This window comes from Martes martes, assembly GCF_963455335.1.
Source record: "Martes martes genome assembly, chromosome: 8".
Classification (NCBI taxonomy): domain Eukaryota; kingdom Metazoa; phylum Chordata; class Mammalia; order Carnivora; family Mustelidae; genus Martes; species Martes martes.
This window is the reverse complement of record NC_137895.1, coordinates 106,328,906-106,351,867: the sequence shown is the minus strand read 5'-3', so window position 1 is coordinate 106,351,867 and position 22,962 is coordinate 106,328,906. Positions and strand designations below refer to the sequence as shown.

The 22,962-nt window shown below is 39.7% G+C and overlaps 1 protein-coding gene across 2 annotated transcripts in view; it reads right to left on the bottom strand.

Moving 5' to 3' along the window:
• The window catches only part of ADIPOR2 (adiponectin receptor 2), a 102,351-nt gene extending 80,360 nt beyond the window's left edge, over positions 1–21,991 (bottom strand). The window contains exon 1 of one of the 2 annotated variants that reach the window (XM_080810692.1): positions 21,798–21,991. The gene's annotated coding sequence lies outside the window, so the exon portion shown is untranslated. Of the gene's footprint in view, positions 1–21,730 lie in introns of both variants that reach the window. The other variant, XM_080810693.1, reaches the window with a different exon arrangement.
• Positions 21,992–22,962: the final 971 nt, after the last annotated feature.

The following is a 22,962-nucleotide window of genomic DNA, read 5'->3' as shown; positions in this document are numbered from 1 at the left end:
GCCATTTTTTATTTGGAAGACAGGGTACCCACAGTATAAAAAAAAAAAAATTAGCTAAGTATAAACTTAACTTTTAAAATAAATGGCTGAGGCCCTAGCTCATAATCGTATGATGAACTGGAAAAGTACAGGAATATAATTAAATAACTAATACCTAAACTTCTTTCATTAAGCAATATAAAGAATCAAACCAAATACAAGAATTCAAAATATATGATGGTTTCAATTCTTTATATTACCAAGTGAAAATCATTCAATACATTCTTTTTTTTTTTTTTTATTTTAATAAACATATAATGTATTTTTATCCCCAGGGGTACAGGTCTGTGAATCGTCTGGTTTACACATTTCACAGCACTCATCATAGCACATACCCTCCCCAATGTCCATTTCCCCACCACCCTCTCCCATCCCCCTTCCCCCCCGCAACCCTCAGTCTGTTTCTTGAGATTGAGTCTTTTATGGTTTGTCTCCCTCCCAATCCCATCTTTTCATTTTTTCTTTTCCTACCTCCCCCCAAACCCCCCCACCTTGCATCTCCACTTCCTCATATCAAAGAGATCATATGATAGTTATATTTCTCCGATTGACTTATTTCGCTAAGCATGATACCCTCTAGTTCCATCCACGTCGTCGCAAATGGCAAGATTTCATGTCTTTTGATGGCTGCATAGTATTCCATTGTGTATATATACCACATCTTCTTTATCCATTCATCTGTTGATGGACATCTAGGCGCTTTCCACAGTTTGGCTATTGTGGACATTGCTGCTATAAACATTCGGGTGCACGTGCCCCTTCGGAGCACCACGTTTGTATCTTTAGGATATATACCCAGGAGTGCAATTGCTGGGTCGTAGGGTAGCTCTATTTTCAGTTTTTTGAGGAACCTCCACACTGTTTTCCAGAGTGGTTGCACCAGCTTGCATTCCCACCAACAGTGTAGGAGGGTTCCCCTCTCTCCGCATCCTCGCCAGCATCTGTCATTTCTTGACTTGTTAATTTTAGCCATTCTGACTGGTGTGAGGTGGTATCTCATTGTGGTTTTGATTTGTATTTCCCTGATGCCGAGTGATGTGGAGCATTTTTTCATGTGTCTGTTGGCCATCTGGATGTCTTCTTTGCAGAAATGTCTGTTCATGTCCTCTGCCCATTTCTTGACTGGATTATTTGTTCTTTGGGTATTGAGTTTGATAAGCTCTTTATAGATTCTGGATACGAGCCCTTTATCTGATATGTCGTTTGCAAATATCTTCTCCCATTCTGTCAGTTGTCTTTTGGTTTTGTTAACTGTTTCCTTTGCTGTGCAAAAGCTTTTGATCTTGATGAAATCCCAATAGTTCATTTTTGCCCTTGCTTCTGTCGCCTTTGGCGATGTTCCTAGGAAGAAGTTGCTGCGGTGGAGGTCAAAGAGGTTGCTGCCTGCATTCTCCTCAAGGATTTTGATAGATTCCTTTCGCACATTGAGGTCCTTCATCCACTTTGAGTCTATTTTCGTGTGTGGTGTAAGGAAATAGTCCAATTTCATTTTTCTGCATGTGGCTGTCCAATTTTCCCAGCACCATTTGTTGAAGAGGCTGTCTTTTTTCCATTGGATATTCTTTCCTGCTTTGTCGAAGATTAGTTGACCATAGAGTTGAGGGTCTATTTCTGGGCTCTCTATTCTGTTCCATTGGTCTATATGTCTGTTTTTGTGCCAGTACCATACTGTCTTGATGATGACAGCTTTGTAATAGAGCTTGAAGTCTGGAATTGTGATACCACCGACTTTGGCTTTCTTTTTCAATATTCCTTTGGCTATTCGAGGTCTTTTCTGGTTCCATATAAATTTTAGGATTATTTGTTCTATTTCTTTAAAAAAAATAGATGGGATTTTGATAGGGATTGCATTAAATGTGTAGATTGCTTTAGGTAAAATAGACATTTTCACAATATTTGTTCTTCCAATCCATGAGCATGGAATATTTTTCCATTTCTTTGTGTCTTCCTCAATTTCTTTCATGAGTACTTTATAGTTTTCTGAGTATAGATTCTTTGCCTCTTTGGTTAGATTTATTCCTAGGTATCTTATGGTTTTGGGTACGATGGTAAATGGGACTGACTCCTCAATTTCTCTTTCTTCTGTCTTGTTGTTAGTGTAAAGAAATGCGACTGATTTCTGTGCATTGACTTTATATCCTGACACTTTACTGAATTCCTGTATAAGTTCTAGCAGTTTTGGAGTGGAGCCTTTTGGGTTTTCCACATATAGTATCATATCATCTGCAAAGAGTGATAGTTTGACTTCTTCTTTGCCGATTTGGATGCCTTTAATTTCTTTTTGTTGTCTGATTGCTGAGGCTAGGACTTCTAGGACTATATTGAACAGCAGTGGTGATAACGGACATCCCTGCCGTGTTCCTGACCTTAGCGGAAAAGCTTTCAGTTTTTCTCCATTGAGAATGATATTTGCGGTGGGTTTTTCATAGATGGCTTTGATAATGTTGAGGTATGTGCCTTCTATCCCTACACTTTGAAGAGTTTTAATCAGGAAGGGATGCTGCACTTTGTCAAACGCTTTTTCAGCATCTATTGAGAGTATCATATGGTTCTTACTTTTTCTTTTATTAATGTATTGTATCACATTGATGGATTTGCGGATGTTGAACCAACCTTGCAGCCCTGGAATAAATCCCACTTGGTCGTGGTGAATAATCCTTTTAATGTACTGTTGGATCCTATTGGCCAGTATTTTGGTGAGAATTTTCGCATCTGTGTTCATCAAGGATATTGGTCTGTAATTCTCTTTTTTGGTGGGATCCTTGTCTGGTTTTGGGATCAAGGTGATGCTGGCCTCATAGAATGAGTTTGGAAGTTTTCCTTCCATTTCTATTTTTTGGAACAGTTTCAGGAGAATAGGAATTAATTCTTCTTTAAATGTTTGGTAGAATTCCCCTGGGAAGCCGTCTGGTCCTGGACTTTTGTTTGTTTGGAGATTTTTGATGACTGTTTCAATCTCCTTACTGGTTATGGGTCTGTTCAGGTTATCTATTTCTTCCTGGTTCAGTTGTGGTAGTTTATACATCTCTAGAAATGTATCCATTTCTTCCAGGTTGTCAAATTTGTTGCCATAGAGTTGCTCGTAGTATGTTCTTATAATTGTTTGTATTTCTTTGGTGTTGGTTGTGATCTCTCCTCTTTCATTCATGATTTTATTTATTTGCGTCCTTTCTCTTTTCTTTTTGATAAGTCTGGCCAGGGGCTTATCAATCTTATTAATTCTTTCAAAGAACCAGCTCCTAGTTTTGTTGATTTGTTCTATTGTTTTTTTAGTTTCTATTTCATTGATTTCTGCTCTGATCTTTATGATTTCTCTTCTCCTGCTGGGTTTGGGCTTTCTTTGTTGTTCTCTCTCCAGCTCCTTTAGGTGTAGGGTTAGGTTGTGTATTTGAGACCTTTCTTGTTTCTTGAGAAAGGCTTGCACTGCTATATATTTTCCTCTCAGGACTGCCTTTGTTGTGTCCCACAGATTTTGAACTGTTGTGTTTTCATTATCATTTGTTTCCATGAATTTTTTCAATTCTTCTTTAATTTCCTGGTTGACCCATTCATTTTTTAGAAGGATGCTGTTTAGTCTCCATGTATTTGCGTTCTTTCCAAATTTCCTCTTGTGATTGAGTTCGAGCTTCAGAGCATTGTGGTCTGAAAATATGCAGGGAATGATCTCGATCTTTTGGTACTGATTGAGACCTGATTTATGACCCAGGATGTGGTCTATTCTGGAGAATGTTCCATGTGCACTAGAGAAGAATGTATATTCTGTTGCTTTGGGATGGAATGTTCTGAATATATCTGTGATGTCCATTTGGTCCAGTGTGTCATTTAAGGCCTTTATTTCCTTGTTGATCTTTTGCTTAGATGATCTGTCCATTTCAGTGAGGGGAGTGTTAAAGTCCCCTGCTATTATTGTATTACTGTCGATGTATTTCTTTGATTTTGTTATTAATTGGTTTATATAGTTGGCTGCTCCCATGTTAGGGGCATAGATATTTAAGATTGTTAGATCTTCTTGTTGGACAGACCCTTTGAGTATGATATAGTGTCCTTCCTCATCTCTTATTATAGTCTTTGGCTTAAAATCTAATTGATCTGATATAAGGATTGCCACCCCAGCTTTCTTCTGATGTCCATTAGCATGGTACATTGTTTTCCACCCCCTCACTTTAAATCTGGAGGTGTCTTCGGGTCTAAAATGAGTTTCTTGTAGGCAGCATATGGATGGGTTTTGTTTTTTTATCCATTCTGATACCCTGTGTCTTTTGATTGGGGCATTTAGCCCATTAACATTCAGGGTAACTATTGAGAGATATGAATTGAGTGCCATTGTATTGCCTGTAAGATGATTGTTACTGTATATTGTTTCTGTTTCTTTCTGATCTACTACTTTTAGGGTCTCTCTTTGCTTAGAGGACCCCTTTCAATATTTCCTGTAGAGCTGGTTTGGTGTTTGCAAATTCTTTCAGCTTTTGTTTGTCCTGGAAGCTCTTTATCTCTCCTTCTATTTTCAATGATAGCCTAGCCGGATATAGTATTCTTGGCTGCATGTTTTTCTCGTTTAGTGCTCTGAATATATCATGCCAGTTCTTTCTGGCCTGCCAGGTCTCTGTGGATAGGTCCGCTGCCAATCTAATGTTTTTACCCTTGTATGTTACAGACTTCTTTTCCCGGGCTGCTTTCAGGATTTTCTCTTTGTCGCTAAGACTTGTAAATTTTACTATCAGGTGACGAGGTGTGGACCTATTTTTATTGATTTTGAGGGGCGTTCTTAGCATCTCCTGGATTTTGATGTTTGTTCCCTTTGCCATATTAGGGAAATTCTCTCCAATAATTGTCTCCAATATACCTTCTGCTCCCCTCTCTCTTTCTTCTTCTTCTGGAATCCCAATTATTCTAATGTTGTGTCGTCTTATGGTGTCACTTATCTCTCGAATCCTCTCCTCGTGTTCCAGTAGTTGTTTGTCTCTCTTTTGCTCAGCTTCTTTATTCTCTGTCATTTGGTCTTCTATGTCACTAATTCTTTCTTCTGCCTCATTTATCCTGGCAGTGAGAGCTTCCATTTTTGATTGCACCTCATGAATAGCTTTTTTGATTTCAACTTGGTTAGATTTTAGTTCTTTTATTTCTCCAGAAAGGGCTTTTATCTCTCCGGAGAGGGTTTCTCTAATATCTTCTATGCCTTTTTCGAGCCCGGCTAGAACCTTGAGAATTGTCATTCTGAACTCTAGATCTGTCATGCTACCTATGTCTGTATTGATTAGGTCTCCAGCCTTCGGTACGGCCTCTTGTTCTTTTTTTTGAGGTGAGTTTTTCCGCCTTGTCATTTTGTCCAGGTAGGATTTGCTTTCTCCTGCTGTGGAATTCCGCTGTTCTTGGTGACTGAAGTTGGTTTTGGATGGTTTCTTGTTGATCTTCTGGGGGAGGGGCCTGTTGTAGTGATTCTCAAGTGTCTTTGCCGCAGGCGGAATTGCACCGCCCTTGCCAGGGGCCGGGCTAAGTAATCCGCTTGGGTTCGCTTTCGGGAGCTTTTGTTCCCTGAGCGCTTTCCGTAGAGTTCCGGAGGACGGGAATGAAGATGGCGGCCTCCCAATCTCTCGGCCCGGAGGAGCCGAGAGCTTGGGGTTCCGCTCCTCAGTGCGCTCTCAGAGCAAAGCGCCCAATAGCCCCGCCTCCCTGGCTTGCGGTCGCGCCTCGAGGAAAGCAGTCAATTGTTGGAGCTGGAGAAAAGCGCCGGGTCGCTTTTGTCTCCGCGGCCTGCGGCCGCGCTCCGAGCCCACCCAGCCTGCGACCGGCACAAGGTAACCCCGGGCTTAGAGCTCACTCCTCGGCTTTGTCGCTATAGCCGGCTTCCCCGCTCTAATACCTGCGAGCTCTGCGGCACTCAGACACCCCCAGTCCTTCTGTGACCCCGCGGGTCCTGGGGTTATGCTGACCCCGCCTGGGTTTCCCCCCAGTTTAGCCTCTGGAGCGATGTCTCCCAGTGGAGCCGACTTTTAAAAGTCCCGGTTTTTTGCTCCGTCGCTCCGCCGCTTGCCTGGTGCCGGCCCCTCCCCCCGGGGTCTATCTTCCCGTCGCTTTGGATTCACTTCTCCGCAGGTCCTACCTTTCAGAAAGTGATCGATTTTCTGTTTCTGGGATTGTTGCTCTTCTTCTCTTCGATTTCCCGTTGGATTTATAGGTGTTCACAATGGTTAGATAAGCTATCTAGCTGATCTCCTGCTACCCGATGTCGTCTCCCATTCAATACATTCTTAAAGGTCTCCAAGGATGGGGATCTCCTACAAGTATTTCTTTAAATGTTTAATAATCCTTAAGATCTAGAAATCAATTGTTATTTACACTGAATGTCAAAAGACATCATCCATTTTTGTTCTCCACAATGGTAATATCCAACACTTTGCTGCAAATCCTTACTATTAATTCAACTTTGACTTATTCAGGTTAAGTAATTCTTATTCAGGGGCACCTGGATGACTCATCCAGTTGATCTTGCCGTTTTAAGTTTGAGCCCCCCGACTGGATGTACAGACTGCTTAAAAATAAAATCTTAAAAAAAAAAAACCAAAACAGTAATTCTTATTCATTAAACTTTTCCATAAAGGATCCATTTTCTAACTTGTGATCATTTCCTGGAGACTTTACCAGAGTCTACACAAATTTTTCATATCCTGTCTTGCATAAGAAGCTCAAAATTAGATACAATACTAATAAAATGTTTACACATGATTACAATTATTACCATGTGATAGGTAACATATGCCCATAAAACATGATTATTTAAGCATCAAAGAGCATTCCTGTAATAAAGTTTCTGCTAAATTTCCTGTTGTTTGTATAATTTTATTAACTATAATGAATCAGTTTTTTGTTTTAAATGACAATTAGCTACATGATTTGTATTGTTACCTACTGAAGTTTCTCATTTTACAAAAGAGGAAATCAAGAAAAGTGAAGATTCTCCCAAGGATTCTGTGACAATTCACAGCTTAAAAAGAATTTTCACTTCTCTTACCTTGTAATCTTTTCAAAAACTCTTAGATGGAACTTTGAACCAAAGTCATAAAAGTTTAAAGGGCATTTTGGCATATCGAGAGTACCCTGGTATGGGATATACAAAGTAAGTAAATACAAATACAGCTTCCACTGTCTTGTAAATTCCTGAACTATCATAACTTTCCCAGACTAAAATCTCTCATGTTACAAGAGGAAAAATACCATTTACCTCAGTACTATGGAGATGACTGGGTAAGGTACATAAAAAACTTAAATCTTTAGAATATACTCAAATAATAACTGCACCCAGGCAAATATAAAAACAAGACTCAAATCGAGGCCTTACTTGTAGATACAACTATTATTCTGCTTCCCTTCCACCAAAAAATTTCTCAAGAAGGAATCTATGGTTGCCATCTCCATTTGCCAACCTCACATTCTCATTCCATCCCTCACCTGATAGCTCTCTACAACCTATCTTCTATTCCCACTGAGGCCACACTTACCAAGGTCATCCTTGAAATCTTTCTTACCAAATGTACAGATATAAGTCAGTGATTGCCAAATATTTATCTCTCACCTAACTCCATAACCTATAATTACTATAATCAACAAGTATAAAATTTCTACACGGATGTCTAACTGGCACCTCAAACTTAACAAAACAGAACTCATGATTTCTCACAAAACCTCTCTAGATTTACCCATTTCAGTAAACTGAACTATCAGTCTTCTACCTGCTTAAGGTCTAGGATTTCTCTGACTGGTCGTAATTCAATCAACGAGTCCTACCAAAATAGGGCCCAGGGGCGCCTGTGTGGCTCAGTCGTTAAGTGTCTGCCTTCGGCTCAGGTCATGATCCCAGGGTCCTAGGATGGAACCCCACATCATGTTCTCTGCTCAGCAGGAAGCCTGCTCCTCCCTCTCCCACTCCCTATGCTTGTGTTCCCTCTCTCGCTGTGTCTCTGTCAAATAAATAAATAAAATCTTAAAAAAAAAAAAAAAAAACAGGTCCCAAATCCACCCATTTCTCTCCTCTACTACTTTCTGGTTCAAGCTAGAAAATAAAATCTCTCTCACCTGTCCTAAATACAATAGCCTATAAAGGTCTCCTTGGTTCCATCCCCCACTCCTTATCCTCAGAATCCAGAATCCACTCCTCACACAGCAATCACAGTGATCTTTATCGAAAGGTATTCCCTTGCTTTGAGCCTTCCAATAACTTTTTTTTTTTTAAGATTTTATTTATTTATTTGACAGAGATCACAAACAGGCAGAGAGGCAGGCGGGGGGCCGGTGGGGGGGGGGGGGAGGCAGGCTCCCAGCTGAGCAGAAAGCCCGATGCAGGGCTCAATCCCAGGACCCTAAGATCACGACCTGAGCCGAAAGCAGAGGCTTTAACCCAATAAGCCACCCAGGCGCCCCCCAATAACTTTCTTTTGTAACTAGGAAACCCTTACTCTAGCTTACAAAGCCTTAAATGACTCACCCCCTACCTCTGACCTCATCTGATACCACTCTCCCCCTTGCACACTACATTCCAGCCACACTGACTGCTCCTCCAAACACTCCAAAAGCTCAAACGGCTTTATGTCACCTGGCTTCCCAGCCCAGAATGCTCACCCCTCTGATAATCACCCACTACAAGCTCCCTCTTCACAGGATGATCTCAACTTCATGGTCACCTACTCAAAGAATCCTTTTCTGTCCACAAAACCTAAAGCACCTCCTAACTCAACTCATTCCTTATCACATGACCTTTTAATCTCTTTTACAGCAGCTGTCCATGATTTTTTTGTTTGTTTGTTTACTAGTGACTTTTTCCCACTGGAATGAAAGCTTCTGAAAGAGACAGTGCCTTCCTTACTCCTATATTCCCACCACCTAAGATAGCAACTGGCAAACAGTACCTGTATTCAATAAAGGATTAGCCAATTAAATGAATGGGGAATTACTGCTCACACTTCATAAGTTCAGAAGCAGAAATTAATTTCCCTGACCTCCCCAGGCTCCTGACACTAACTCCTTTATTCTTCTCACTTATTAATGTTTTTATTAGAGTACCTGTCACAATTTATTGCATTTATCTGTTTACATGCCAGGCCTTCCCCTCCTGAACAGTGAAACTTCTTAGGGTCAGGAAGCCTTTAGAATCCATTTTTGGATCACAACACCAAGCATGGTCTGGATCCAAAGTGGGAGCTCAAAAACCTTTGTTGAATATGGAGGAGAACAGCTAACATGCACTTGAGTACTTACTACATGCAAAGAACATTTCCCATGAATTATCTCTTTAATCTTTACAGTAATCCTGGGAGACAGGTAAAATTATTTCCTAAATTTTGGAAATGACAAAACACTCAGGGAAGTTATAAATAACTTGCCTAAGTTAACTATATTAGTAAGTGGCAAACTAATCTACCTAATCAACTAACACCCAAGTCTTATCCACAATCCTGTTTCCATGAACGATAAGCTGTACTCAAATGAACGCACAATACTACTTAAATATCAAAACCAGGAGTTTCAATACCAATAATACATCATACTTTACAACAATGTTGAAAATATCATGAAACTGTCAAAAACTAGGGAAGAACATAGAGCCTTGCTACATACTGGAAGCAATAAAGCAATTGATCAAAACTGGAATTCTTCCCTAAACACTCAGAACATTTCTGAGTAGAAAAATGTCAATAAAACAAAACTGGTAACTGAAAAAGGAAGCGATAAAATGGGAAAAGTTCCCAACATATGTTACTGATACAGTCCTTAAGAAAACTGTACAGTTGATAACTAAGAAGCAATACCTCAATTTTTAAGACAGGCATTCTCAAGCCTTCATGTTCATAACATAGTAACTACTATAAGCACATGTCAAATCAGTTTGTTTTTTAAAAATTACTGGGGATATACAAACACAGGCGACACTGTATCATTTACACTACTTTTTTTTTTTTACCCTAGCGTGTAGGCCAGCTTTCCAGTAAAATCACATGGAACCTGTTCTAACTGCCACATCCCACCCGCCAACTTTCTTGAGGAAAAAAAAGACAAATATCATCACCTGAAGCAGAGTTGTGGGAAAAGCCAGTGGAGCTGACCACACAACTGGTCTCTTGTTATGCCTAATACAAATCTTACGAAGATTTCCAAAGTGATAAACAGATGCCAACTGTTATGTACTGAGCATTAGGCCTTTCCACTAGTTACCAAGTCCACTTTGGCCACTGAAAAATCCTTCAATAATGTTTGTAAAGGGGCACCTGGGTGGCTCAGTGGGTTAAGCCTCTGCCTTCAGATCAGGTCATGATCTCAGGGTCCTGGGCTCGAGCCCCACATCGGGCTCTCTGCTCGGCTGGGAGCCTGCTTCCCCCTCTCTCTCTCTGCCTGCCTCTCTGACTACTTGTGATCTCTGTCAAATAAATAAACAAAATATTAAAAAATAATAATAATGTTTGTAAAAATTCACAGAACTGGACATCTAAAAAAGGGTGAATTTTACTGAATATAAACTATACTATATATATATATATATATCAATAAATCTGACTTTGTAAAAAGCTGACAAATACCATAAACATGACCACAAAAATATTTTTACTCCTCAGTAAAAATCATCTGAATTTTGTCAAATCCCTGAAATATAAAGTCAAGTTCTAAGGATTTTTAAAAAAAGAGTTGGAGGGAAGACTCTGGATTATATATAGTATATTTTTTTTTAAGATTTTATTTATTTGACAGACAGAGATCACAAGCAGGCACAGAGACAGGCAGAGAGAGAGGGGGAAGCAGGTTCCCTGCCGAGCAGAGAGCCCGATGTGGTGGGGCTCGATCCCAGGACCCCGGGATCAGGACCTGAGCCGAAGGCAGAAGCTTTAACCCACTGAGCCACCCAGGCGCCCCTATATACTGTATTTTTATAAAAGATTTACTTATTTTATTTTTATAAAAGATATATGTATGTATGGGGGGGAAGGGGACAAAAGCAGAGGCAGAGAGAGGAGGAAACTCCCCGCTGAGCAGGGAGCCCGATCCGGGGCTCGATCCCAGGACCCTAAGATCATGACCTGAGCCAAAGGCAGATGCTTAACTGACTGAGCCACCCAGGCACACTATATACACTGTCTTGTTATATAAAGTTAAGCTAGAGAACTTTTTAAGAAAATCACAACAGAAAATACACTTAAAGTACTGTACCATAAAAAAATCCAACCATAACCATACCTGCACAGTTCAAACCCATGGTGTTCAAGGGTCAACTGTATTCTGAAGTTTCAAGTATCAAAATGTCAATCGAGGGGCACCTGGGTGGTTCAGTTCATTAAGTGTCTGCCTTCAGCTCAGGTCATGATTCCAGGATCCTAGGATCCATCAGGCTCCCTGCTCAGGAAGGAGCCTGCTTCTCCTTCTCCTCCCTGCTCATGCTCTCTGTCACTCTCTCTGCTCTCCCTCTCAAATAAATAAATAAATCTTAAAAAAAAAAAAAAAAAATCAACTGAACACCTGCTTATCTAGCTTCCAAAGTCTGTGGATGTTTACCAGCAATGCAAAAACCAGCAATGTTTCCTCACCAAAGTGTAGCCTCAAACTATCTGCAACCCAGCTTCTATTAGAAAAGTGGTTGAGAGAAATGACATTTGGGTGAGATCTACAAAAATGTGCTCTGTTTCCATCTACTCCTACAAGTTATATCTCTGAATCAAGTAATCACCCAATCACGTTACTCTTGCACAGAATTCACAAACTTGAACATGTGAAGCAGCCTGAGGAAAGACAAAAAGGCTGTTACTGTGTTGAACCAAAAACTGCTTAAAAGATTAACAATTCAAATTTTAAAACACACTGTTAAACAGCGCTGTAGTCAATTGGCTATACATATAAAAAACTAAATTAGATCCCTGCTTCCTGCCTCACACCATACACACAAAAAAAACCTTTTCTCCAGGCAGAATCAGGACTTAAATGTAAAAAAAAAAAAAAGAAAAGGAAAAAAAATTTAATTTTTTCTTAAAGATTTTACTTCCTTATGAAAGAGAGTATCTGAGACAGACCCCACACTGAGCAAGGGCCCAACACAGGGCTCTATCCCACAACCTCAAGATCACAACCTAAGCCAAAACCAAGAGTCAGATGCTTAACCAAATGAGCCACCCAAGGGCCCCTTCAAAAACTCTTAGAAAAAAATTTAGGGGGCGCCTGAGTGGCTCAGTCGTTAAGCGTCTGCCTTTGGCTCTGGTCATGATCCCAGAATCCTGGGATGGAGCCTGCATTGGGCTCCCTGCTCAGCAGGAAGCCTGTTTCTCCCTCTCCCACCCCCCCTGCCTGCTTGGATCCCCTCTCTCCCTGTCTCTGTCAAATAAACAAATAAAATCTTCAAAAAAGGAAAAAAATTTGGGAGACTCTTAATGACCTTGAGGTAGATTTCTTAAGACACAAAAGACACAAATGAATAAGGAAAATAGTGATACATTTAATAATCACTCTATTCAACAAAACCATGTAAAAAGTTAACTGATAAACCACATACACTAGAAGAAAATATTTGCAATTCACTTAACAGACATAACCAAAATACATAATTTCCTAAAAATCAAATTAAAAAGACAAAACAAGGGTGCCTAGGTGGCTCAGGTGGTTAGGCATCTGACACTCGATGTGGGCTCAGGTCACAATCTCAGGGTTATGAGATCCAGCCAATGTGGGACTCTGTCTGCACTGGGTGTGGAGCCTGCTTCGGATTCTCTCTTTCTCTCTCTCTATGCCGGCTCTCCCCCTCCCACAGACTCCCACAACTTCGCCCTTGCCCTGCTGGCAGCACAAACGTGCACACTCTCTCATGCACACTCTCTACCTCTCTCTCTTCAAAAAAAAAGACAAAGCAATAGAGCAACAGGCATTGCGGCGGGGGGTGAGGGGGGCCCTGTAGCAGACACTCAATTCAAGAAATGGAAACCTGAATAGTCACTCAACATTTGAAAAAATGCTCAGTTTCATAATTACTCATGAAAAATCTAAATTAAAAATTAAGATGATGTGATATCTTGTCTATAAAAATCTCATCTGATTCGTAAACATGTAAAAAATCTGACAATGCCATGGATCACAGGATTTGGAAACACCAAATTCTCATATTCTCACACTAAAACAAAGTGACACAATTTTGGAGGGTAATTTAGCACTATCTGATAGAGTTAAAAGTTCCTGCAATATTTATAACCTCCAACCCTTTAACTTCACTTCTGGGTAATTTTCACTACAGAATTTCATTTCAAATTTAGTAATCATAGGGGGCCTGGCAGACTCAGTCAGAATAGCATGAGACTCTAGATTCTTGGGGTTGTGAGTTCAAGCCCCACATTTGGTGCAGAGATTACATAAAAATAAAGAAACTTACAAAAAACAAAACTTAGTAACCACATACATACATATACACAAAAAGAAACAAAAATTTCACAAAGCATTTTATCCATACTGCCTACAATACAAACTGACACTTTCTATCCTATTTTAATCCCTAAACTGGTTTCACAACCCGTTCATTGATGGCTTCCAACATGCAGTTTAAAAAACTTGCCAAAGATCTTAAATATGTGCACAAGGATTCCTAATCAGGAATACTCAATGTACCATTATTTTTAAAAGAGAAAAAAATAGGGTGCCTGGGTGGCTCAGTGAGTTAAGCCTCTGCCTTCGGTTCAGGTCATGATCTCAGGGTCCTGGGATCGAGTCCCACATCGGGCTGGGCTCTCTGCTTGGCAGGGAGCCTGCTTCCTCCTCTCTGCCTGCCTCTCTGCCTACTTGTGATCTCTCTGTCAAATAAATAAATAAAATCTTAAAGAAAAAAAAAGAGAAAAAATACGAAACCTAAATACCTATCAACATGCTAATAAGCTAAAAATGGCTATATTCATTTAACAGAATAATGTAACTATACCCCAGATAAAAGTGATGACTATAATTAGGTTGAACCATATGAAACTGTCATTTTTGTAGGTCAAAAATGGTAATGTATCAGGAATTTCACATGAATCAAAAATACATGTTTCAAGAAAAACAAGTTACAGAATAAGCAGAATATTGTTTACACCAAGTTTGAAAACATATAAAACAATATTATGATTTGCTTATGAATGTATTTCTATTACCTAAATCAAGCATTAGGAATGATCAACACCGAATTCACAATAGTCATTAGTTCTGGAAACAAGTGAAATATAATCCAAGAAGGTGCTTAAGTGTATGTGCAATTTTTTTCTGAAATGGAAAATATGAGAAAATGTTAAGATTTCATACAGCCGTGTGGTGGATATATGAATGTTAATTATATTGGTCTCTGTAGCCTCCTGAATGTTTGAAATATTTTAAGGGAAAAAATCTATTACCCAAATAAAACGCACATATGCAACCTAAATTCAAATCAAACCCCATGCAAAATTTCTTTCACTGGTCTGAAATGTTAATTCTTAGTCTTCACCCTAGGGCCTCTAGCAAAAAAAACAAACTAGCAAACAAACAAAAAGAACAGCTTTTATGTACTTCCCAACTTAAATAGTTCCTTAAAATCTGTCAAGAAAAGATTTACCCCTGGGAAAATTGGGTCTTGTTCCTCCTCCCAGTTTAATGCTATGTATTTTACCATATTTCCATCTTTACCTTTGCTGCCAAGAAAACTCAAATCCAAATTTTATTCTTAGTCATTGAATTATGCTTCTTTCTTTTCCTCCTTTCCTCCTTATATTTTATTACACTCCTGGATGACACAGGATATAAATAAATTCCAAGCAAATAAAAAGTAACCTGCCTGTTCCACCATGCTGAAGAGTTTTCACCACACCACTTTCTTCCATGACCAAAGGAAGGAGTGTATAGATACAATTATTTATATAATATGCTCACTAAACTAAGATTCCAGGGCATACAGGATTTAAGTGAATAGGCTGCCAGTGAAAAATAATTAGCTAATATACTAACAAAAGAAATGCATACAAAAGGCCTAGCCGGCCAAAATTTAACAAGGTAAGTTTGTCTCTTTAAGACCACATGCTTTATATGCTTTGTTTTCTAGTACATGGATACCGCAGAAAATATATAAATCTATTAAGAATATGTAATACTGGGGTGCCTGGGTGGTTCAGTCAGCGTCTGCCTTCAGCTCAGGTCATGATCTCAGGGTCCTGGGATTGAGCCCCACATCAGGGGTTCCTGCTCAATGAGGAGTCTATTTCTCCTCTCCCTCTACCCCCCCATGCTTGTGCTCTGTCTCTCAAATATTTTTTTTAAAGATAAAATTTGTTTAAAAAATATTTAATACTATAAATCAGCTATTAAAAAATTCTATTTTTCTGTACTCTTCCATTAAAAAACTACAAGTGTCCTTTCCAACAGGTATTTTCCCCATGCCTGAAAATATTCTGGCAGCTTCTAGAATTTAGCTTCACTTTTCCTTCTCTGTACACTTATAATGTCTAATTAAGCCAGGCTATAAAATCATTTAGACAGCATACATCCCCTCTAACACATGGTATACCGCAATACAGAAAAACCAAAATCATGGGTTACATGAAACAAATCCCCTATTTAATCCATTCCTTAACTTCCAACACTGAATACCAAATGTAACGTATTAAATAGGTTAATTATTCCTAACAAACAGGTCCTAGGATAGTCATCAGCCTTATTTATCTCATTTTAGAATTAAAGGATGAAATAGAGAACATATCCCAAGATGACAATTTTATGCTGCAATTTTTCAAGTTTATATTTCACTAAGACTTTGAAAAGGTTATTTTTAACAAAATTAAAGCACTTCACTCAGCACAAGAGCACAATCCAATTTAGGTTTTAAAAAGACCATTACTTCCCACTTGCTATAAGCCAGGATTGCTGTTTGATATAAGAAAACTACATTCTCCCTACCCTCAAGAAATATACAGTCTACTGGCCCATCCCTCAGACTCTTTTAACAGGGGTGGCAAAATCATACTGCTTTCAAGGGCTGGACAGGGAGTCTAAATAGGTGAGCAGATCTTAAGAGTACTAGGAAGAACAACTACAGAATGTAGGCTCCATCTAAAATAATTCTAAATCAACTTCAAAGAATGACATCACAACAAAACACATCTCCAAGTGAGAGAGACATAATACACCGCAAAGAACATTTAACTGACAAGATAAAGACTTTTTTAAAAAGTTAGCAATGGCATGGAGAAACTAGACCTCACCCACATTTGTGGTGATTATTTACACTGCTGTGACCTTTCTGGATGGCATTCTGGTAACACATATCAAAATGAAACCCATGCTGAATTGTATGTTAACTAAAATTTAAATAAAAATGTAAGAAACTAAAATAAAAACCATGTACTTCCTTCAACCCAGTAACTAGACTCTTAGAAAGGTATCCTATAGAGTCATTAGCATCAGCAATTGTACATATGTGTATGTACATAATACAATAAATTTAAACAATCTAAATATCTAATAATAGGAACACTATTAAATTATGACTCACCCATGTAATAAAATACTAAAGAACAACTTAAAAGAACAGAGTAGATGCAAATGTACTGATGTGGAAAGCTACTGTGAATATTAATTTTTAAAGCACGCTACTATGAGCCAAGATGGCGCCACCTGCCGAGCTCCAAGGCTATTTCTAGTCACACCCAGAAGCATTATTCCGAGCCACAGCTGAGAAGGGTTGGCTGGTTTCGGGTGTAGGTTTTCTGAGAGCTGCTTATCGCCAGCCAATCTGCACCCATCATGTCCAGCAGAAACAAACACTAGCTGCCCAGCAACCTGCAGCAGTTACAGAATTAATAAAGTGGACCCTCTGCCTATGCTGAGAGTTTCTACAGCATTAGAATATCCACTACAAATCCAAGCGGAGATTCTCAAATTGCAACTAAATAAAGCTAGCCAAGAACTGGCAAAGCTGGAGATGTTTATGGCACTGATTGGTCACTACTACCAAAAACATCTAAACAACTTTCCTCAAGAGCTGAAAGATCTGCTTTCCTACAATTACGCTGTCTTGGATGTAGATCTTCCAATAACATTTTGCAAAGCTTTGATCTCTGGGAGGAGAATGTCATCAATCCATCAAGTTTGTTATTGCTCTTCTTTGAACTTCTACATTGCCATACAAACTTTAAAGACAATACACTCATTTTGTGACCGATTGGAATAAAAGTCCAAAATACAAGAATAAAATGATAAAGTATTACAGAATTTCATGTGCACGTTAAGAGACAGCAATGCAACCACAGCCAAGATATCTTTAAAACTGATGACTGAACTCTTCAGAATAAAGATCTTAAATGATGCCAAGACTGTCAATGTTGTCTCAATTCATACTTCTCTGAGGTCACCAAATGATTAGCTGCTGCCCTGACCTTATTCCTAGGAAAAGATACACAAGAGAAACAGGACAGCAACTAAGAATGTTAGTGTAGTATGCCACAGAGAAAAGAAGCTCCAAACATTAGGGAAGGCTGAAAGGTCATGAAAGTGCTTAGAAACAAAAGGGAAGGAAAAAATAAGAGGTGTTTTACTTCTCAGTTACCCATCTGATTCATGATTCTCCAAGATTTTGCAGGAAAACTACTACTGCAGCTGAAGAGCTCTAAAGAGATGTCTAAAGTGAATATGATGCTCTAGAAACTTATCTCTAGATTGGTGGGAATTCATGAGCTTTTTCTAACTTCTACTCCTTTGTGTAAAGGTTTCTACAGCAGCACCAAAGAGAATTAGTAAAATCCTTCTGTTTGGTGCACCAACACACAAACATCTCATCACCTGTATATTCCCAGAGATCTTTCAGTCACTCATGATTGTGGACACCCATTTCATCATGGACAAGAACTCTGGGGAAATCATGACAGTAGGAATCAATGAAAGAAAGAACAGCTGAATGACGTTAACTTCCTCAAGGCCTGGCCCAGCATAAAATACACAACATTAAGAAAGTGACAGTGTCTGCTAGAACTTTGACTCAGTTCTTCCCAGCACTAAATCCCTCAGATGAAGAAATCCCAGGGTTAAGAGTAGATAAAATCGAGAGTACAAGAATATGGGGAATTAGATGCTTAAGTTTACATTCTAAGAACAGAAATGCGGAAATGGAGAAAGAGGAAGAGAATGCTAAGAACAAAAAAGATGGGTGGGGAAGAAACTGTTTCAATGAGGAGGATGTTAATGGTAACTAGGTTGGTGTGCATCACTTTTCCAATGAAGAACAGCAAGAAAATCTCCAAGAAGCTGAAGAGCTTCAAGAAGCCGAAATGTGGGGCTCCTGGGTGGCTCAGTTGGTTAAGCAACTGCCTTCGACTCTGGTCATGATCCCAAGGTCCTGGGATGGAGCCCTGCATCAGGCTCCCTCCTCGGTCGGGAGCCTGCTTCTCCCTCTCCCTCTGCTGTTCTGTCTGCTTGTGCTCTCTCGCTCTGTCAAATAAATAAATAAAATCTTTAAAAAAAAAAAAGAAGCCGAAATGTCCAGTCAAAAAATAAGAACTCTTCCTTGCAAGAAAAGCAACTGACATACAACATAAACTTTTGAAAAAGAAAAAAAGAATCAAATAACTTCCTAGCAACTTTTCCATTCCAAAAAAACTGTTAAATTTGTGTTATTAATCTGAAAATTAGTGAATTGATATTTTTTGCACTACAAAGTCCAGAAGCACTATATTTTAAAAACCACCTGGGAAAAGCACACCGCAGAACAATGATTGGTTGAATCCCTTTTTAAAAAACAACTCTGCAACATAAAAAGGACACCTATTATAAAATACAGATTTTAATTAATGACTATGTAACAACACTGGTTCATCAACTGTAACAAATACACAGTAATGCATGCTATTTTAATAACAGAAAATAGAAAGCAGGTGATACAGAAACTCTATATTATCTGCACAAAATTTCTGTAAACCTAAAACTGATCTAAAAAATCAAGTCTACTATTTTTTTAAAACCGGCACGTATAGACAAATTTGTGAATAAACATTTGTGTAAGCAGACAAAGAGCTGCAAATCTCTATATCAAACTGCAGTGAATTTCTACAGAGAGTGAAACTGGAAAGAAAGGCGTAAGGAGAAATTTTTACATCATAAACCTCTGAACTGTCTCAACTTTCCTATACTGAGCAATGCTCTAATGAGAGGCTCTGTAGCATATTGGGAGCCTGGGTCCTGAAGGATGCATGGATTCAAATTCCAACTGTATCATTAACTAGCTGATGAACTTGCGGAGTTAATTTCTCTGTGCCTCAGTTTCCTCATCTTTAAATATGGATACCAGTATGTGTATCCACAGAGCTGCTGCAGGTAATAAATAACTTAATACATGTAAAGTACTGAAAAACTACCTAGCACACAGTAAGTGCTCAATAAATGGAGTTCACCACCACCACCACCAAGTGTCTATTATTCCTCTTTTTTTTTTTTTTAAATCTTAACTGGTAAGACAAATCACGAAAACTCGGCTCATCAATCTTCTTTCTAGTAAGCTCTTCTATGCAGAAAATACAAATGTATCCAAGAGCCAAATAACAATAATCTGAGGGTTTTTTTTAAAAGAAGATTACTAACAGGAGTGCCCAGCTGGCTCAGTCCCTGCAACTCATGATCTCAGGGTCATGAGTTTGAGAGCCACAATGGGTGGAGAAATTACCTTAAAAAAATAAAATCTTTAAAAAAAAATTACAAATCACCACTTAACAGTATGAGCCCAGTTATACAAAAATAATCACTAAAGTAATACTCACAAAATAATCACAAAAACAAACCCCTCTGAGTGGTGTGACTCTGGACAATTTTTACTTTCCTCTTTATACTTTTTTGATTCATCTTAATTTTCTACATTACATATGCATGACTGTTAATAACATAAAGTAGATGTCAGCAAGCTTTTTCTAGTAGGGGCCAGAGAATAAATATTTTAGGCTTGTAGGCCATATGAGTCTCTGTCCCACTACTCAATTCTACCCTTGCACTGCAAAAGCAAACACAAACAACATCAAAATGAATACAGACAGCTATATCCCAATTAAAAACTTAACTTACAAAACCAGACAGCTAGCAAAACTTGCCCCACAAGATATAAAGTTTGCTGGCCCCTGAATAAAGAATAGAATAGAATTATTTACATTTTGGAACACAAGATGTGATTTATACTGAAGAAAGTGCATCAGCTAAATTGATACTACTGGTGGAAAAAGATTCATCCATTTATTTATTCTTACTAGTCTAGGGATAGAAAAACACAAACACTCTTTTAGGTTCTGGAAATCCTCTTCTCATCTGTAGTGTTCAGATAAGAGAAAATCTGCTATTAAATAGCAGATATATAAGTACATAGATATATACTTATCTATATTATAGATATGAACATATACTGGTGGATATACAGTTACAAATAGAAGATAAAAGAAATGTCTCATATTTAAATCAATCTGAAATTTTTTCAAAGTTCCTAATAATCAACCATCAAGCAGTTGCCACCTCCTGCCTGAAGTCCCAACTACTGACGAAATTATTTTAGTTACAAACTGTCAGTCAGCAAATGAAAATCTTCATTTCTATGAAATGAAAAACTAGGAGTGAAAAATATATCAAATTCTAACAGAATGATAGTGAGAGCATGATAACAGGAGACAATGGGTGGCCTTTGTCAAGAGAACACTTCAAACTTCAGAAATGACAGCTGAAGATCTCCCCTCCAAAAGTAAAGCTTTGGATTGAAGGGAATTGTTTTTAACACCTCACTGACAAGTTTTTTAATCAAATGACTTTAAATATTACAAAAGATTTCTTCAAGTTCGTTTTAAACAGTTTCTTGGGGGTGGGGAGACTGTTTTTGGAAGAGATCCAATGGGATTAACAGAAGGCTGAGAAATACAGAATCTAAAAATAAAATATTAAAAGGCCATCCTACAAAAAAAAAAAAAAAAAAAGCCAAGAACCTGCACTGAAGTCACCATAACCAGGAAAATTCCGGTCGGACATCTGAATCTTTCTACCAAAAGTAACAGTTGGGCTGTCTGGTGAAGTTGTCAAATTCCAGAGACAAATATACTTATACCTACTGTCAAAATCCAGAAGGAAAAAAGAAGTTAGCTATTAGTTTCCAACCCGAACTCTCTCACAGACTCCTGGCATCGATTTAAACCCTGTTACCATCAGTTTAAAAGAAGCAAACAGTGAAAGACAAAAAGCCAAACGGGGCTTGGGAAACAAGGGCCCAAGGTACTATCCCAAGTAGGTTGCCTGGAGCGCCACCAAAGAAAAGGTAAGGAAAATCTTCGTACCCCGGGGACTATAAAAGTAGTACCAAGCAGAACCCATTCGAAGCCTGCCACCGAAGAAATTCCTAGAGCTAATAAAAGGGACGGAAATGAAGAAAGGGAGGGTACAGACTCTCGGGGACAGTAAGGAAAGGCAACTGCACGCGAAGGAAGAAGAGGTTGAGTGAAGACTCCGGACCCCGTGCCGGGAGGGGCGAGACGGGAGGGGGGCGCCAAGCGCTACAGACAGCGGTTGAAAGGAGGGCGGATCCAGGCCCCTCACGGTCGGCCCCTGGGGCTACTGCACTGCAAACTGTGCCCCGCGGCGGGTCAGGTAAGGAGGCCAAGTTGAAGGCTGGGACGAGCGCGCGCTCCCTGGCCCGCACCGGGGACACTCTCCGCCTCAGACCCCTCACCTCCTCCTCGACCCCGGGCTCTCTCCCTTCGCCCGGGAAACGGCGCTAACACTCCAGAGACCCTCACCCAGAGCTTGTCGCCGCCTCGTCGCAAGTCTCGGACTCCTCGGGAACCACAACTGAGGGGAGGGGGAGGAAGGGGGAGCGGAGGAGGGAAGGGACCCGATGGACCCGCGCCGCTGCCGCCGCCGCGATACCGCGTCTGAGATCCTGCTCGCGCCGCCGCGACAGCCGCCGCCGCGTCTTCCCGCCCCCACGACTGCACGTCGCCGTGACGCGCATCGCACGAGGCGGTTCGAACCAATAAGAGCACAGTTCGTGCGCAGGCGCACTGGCCCAAACCGGAAACAGCTCTTCTAACCGCTCTAGAACGTGGATGCATCCTGGGAGTTGTGGTTCGACCAGGAACTCAACGAAAACAGTGCTGAGCATCAAGGGACCGAGAGAAAGAGCACTCCTTGGGCGCGCACACAAATCCTCTTCGTTTTGTTGGTTTTTTTTGTTTCCTCCCACCGAAAGCGGAAGCAGTTTAGATTAGACAAGGCAGGGGCCCGCCCCAGCTCGGGGACGCTTTTTCCGGTCTCTATGGATACGGGCTACACACCTTGGGCGGAAGCCAAAATGTAGGGATTTAGGCTGGATCGTGTTTGGATCGTGTTTCTGCCAACCGCCAATATATTGCTAGGCGTCGTCTCTGAAAGCTTCCGAAATAAATCCGAAAGCATTAGCCAAGTCTTGTGCGAAACAATAGCTTCTGCCTTTTATTACCTTGTTAAGGTATTATGATTTATGCCCTACTCAAAAACAAATGGGAACCCACTCACTCTTAGAATACATATAATTCAGAATGATTTGTAAAATGTTCTTACTGTAATAGCAGATCAGAAACTAATTCAGCATTAAATACTGTGTCCATTTCCCAGAGTGAGTGATTTTCTGCATGTGAGGCTTCAGCTGAGCTCTAACTTCTTAGAAATCAAAGAATGGTTTGGTTACATACGTTTTCTCTAAGAAAAGGAAGTACGAGCCCTCCAGCCCCCATCCGAAAGTTCGGTTTTTCAATAACCGAAAAAATTACAAAGAGGGTTTTCGCTTTTCCAAAGTAGTAATTGTTTCTTTACCTTTAGCCTGAGCTTGAGAAAGTCTTCTTAAGAAAGCGCTGTATTTTCGGATAACCGGGTGAAACCTGGATAGAAATTGATTGGCATATAAAAATGTTTTCCTCACGTTCA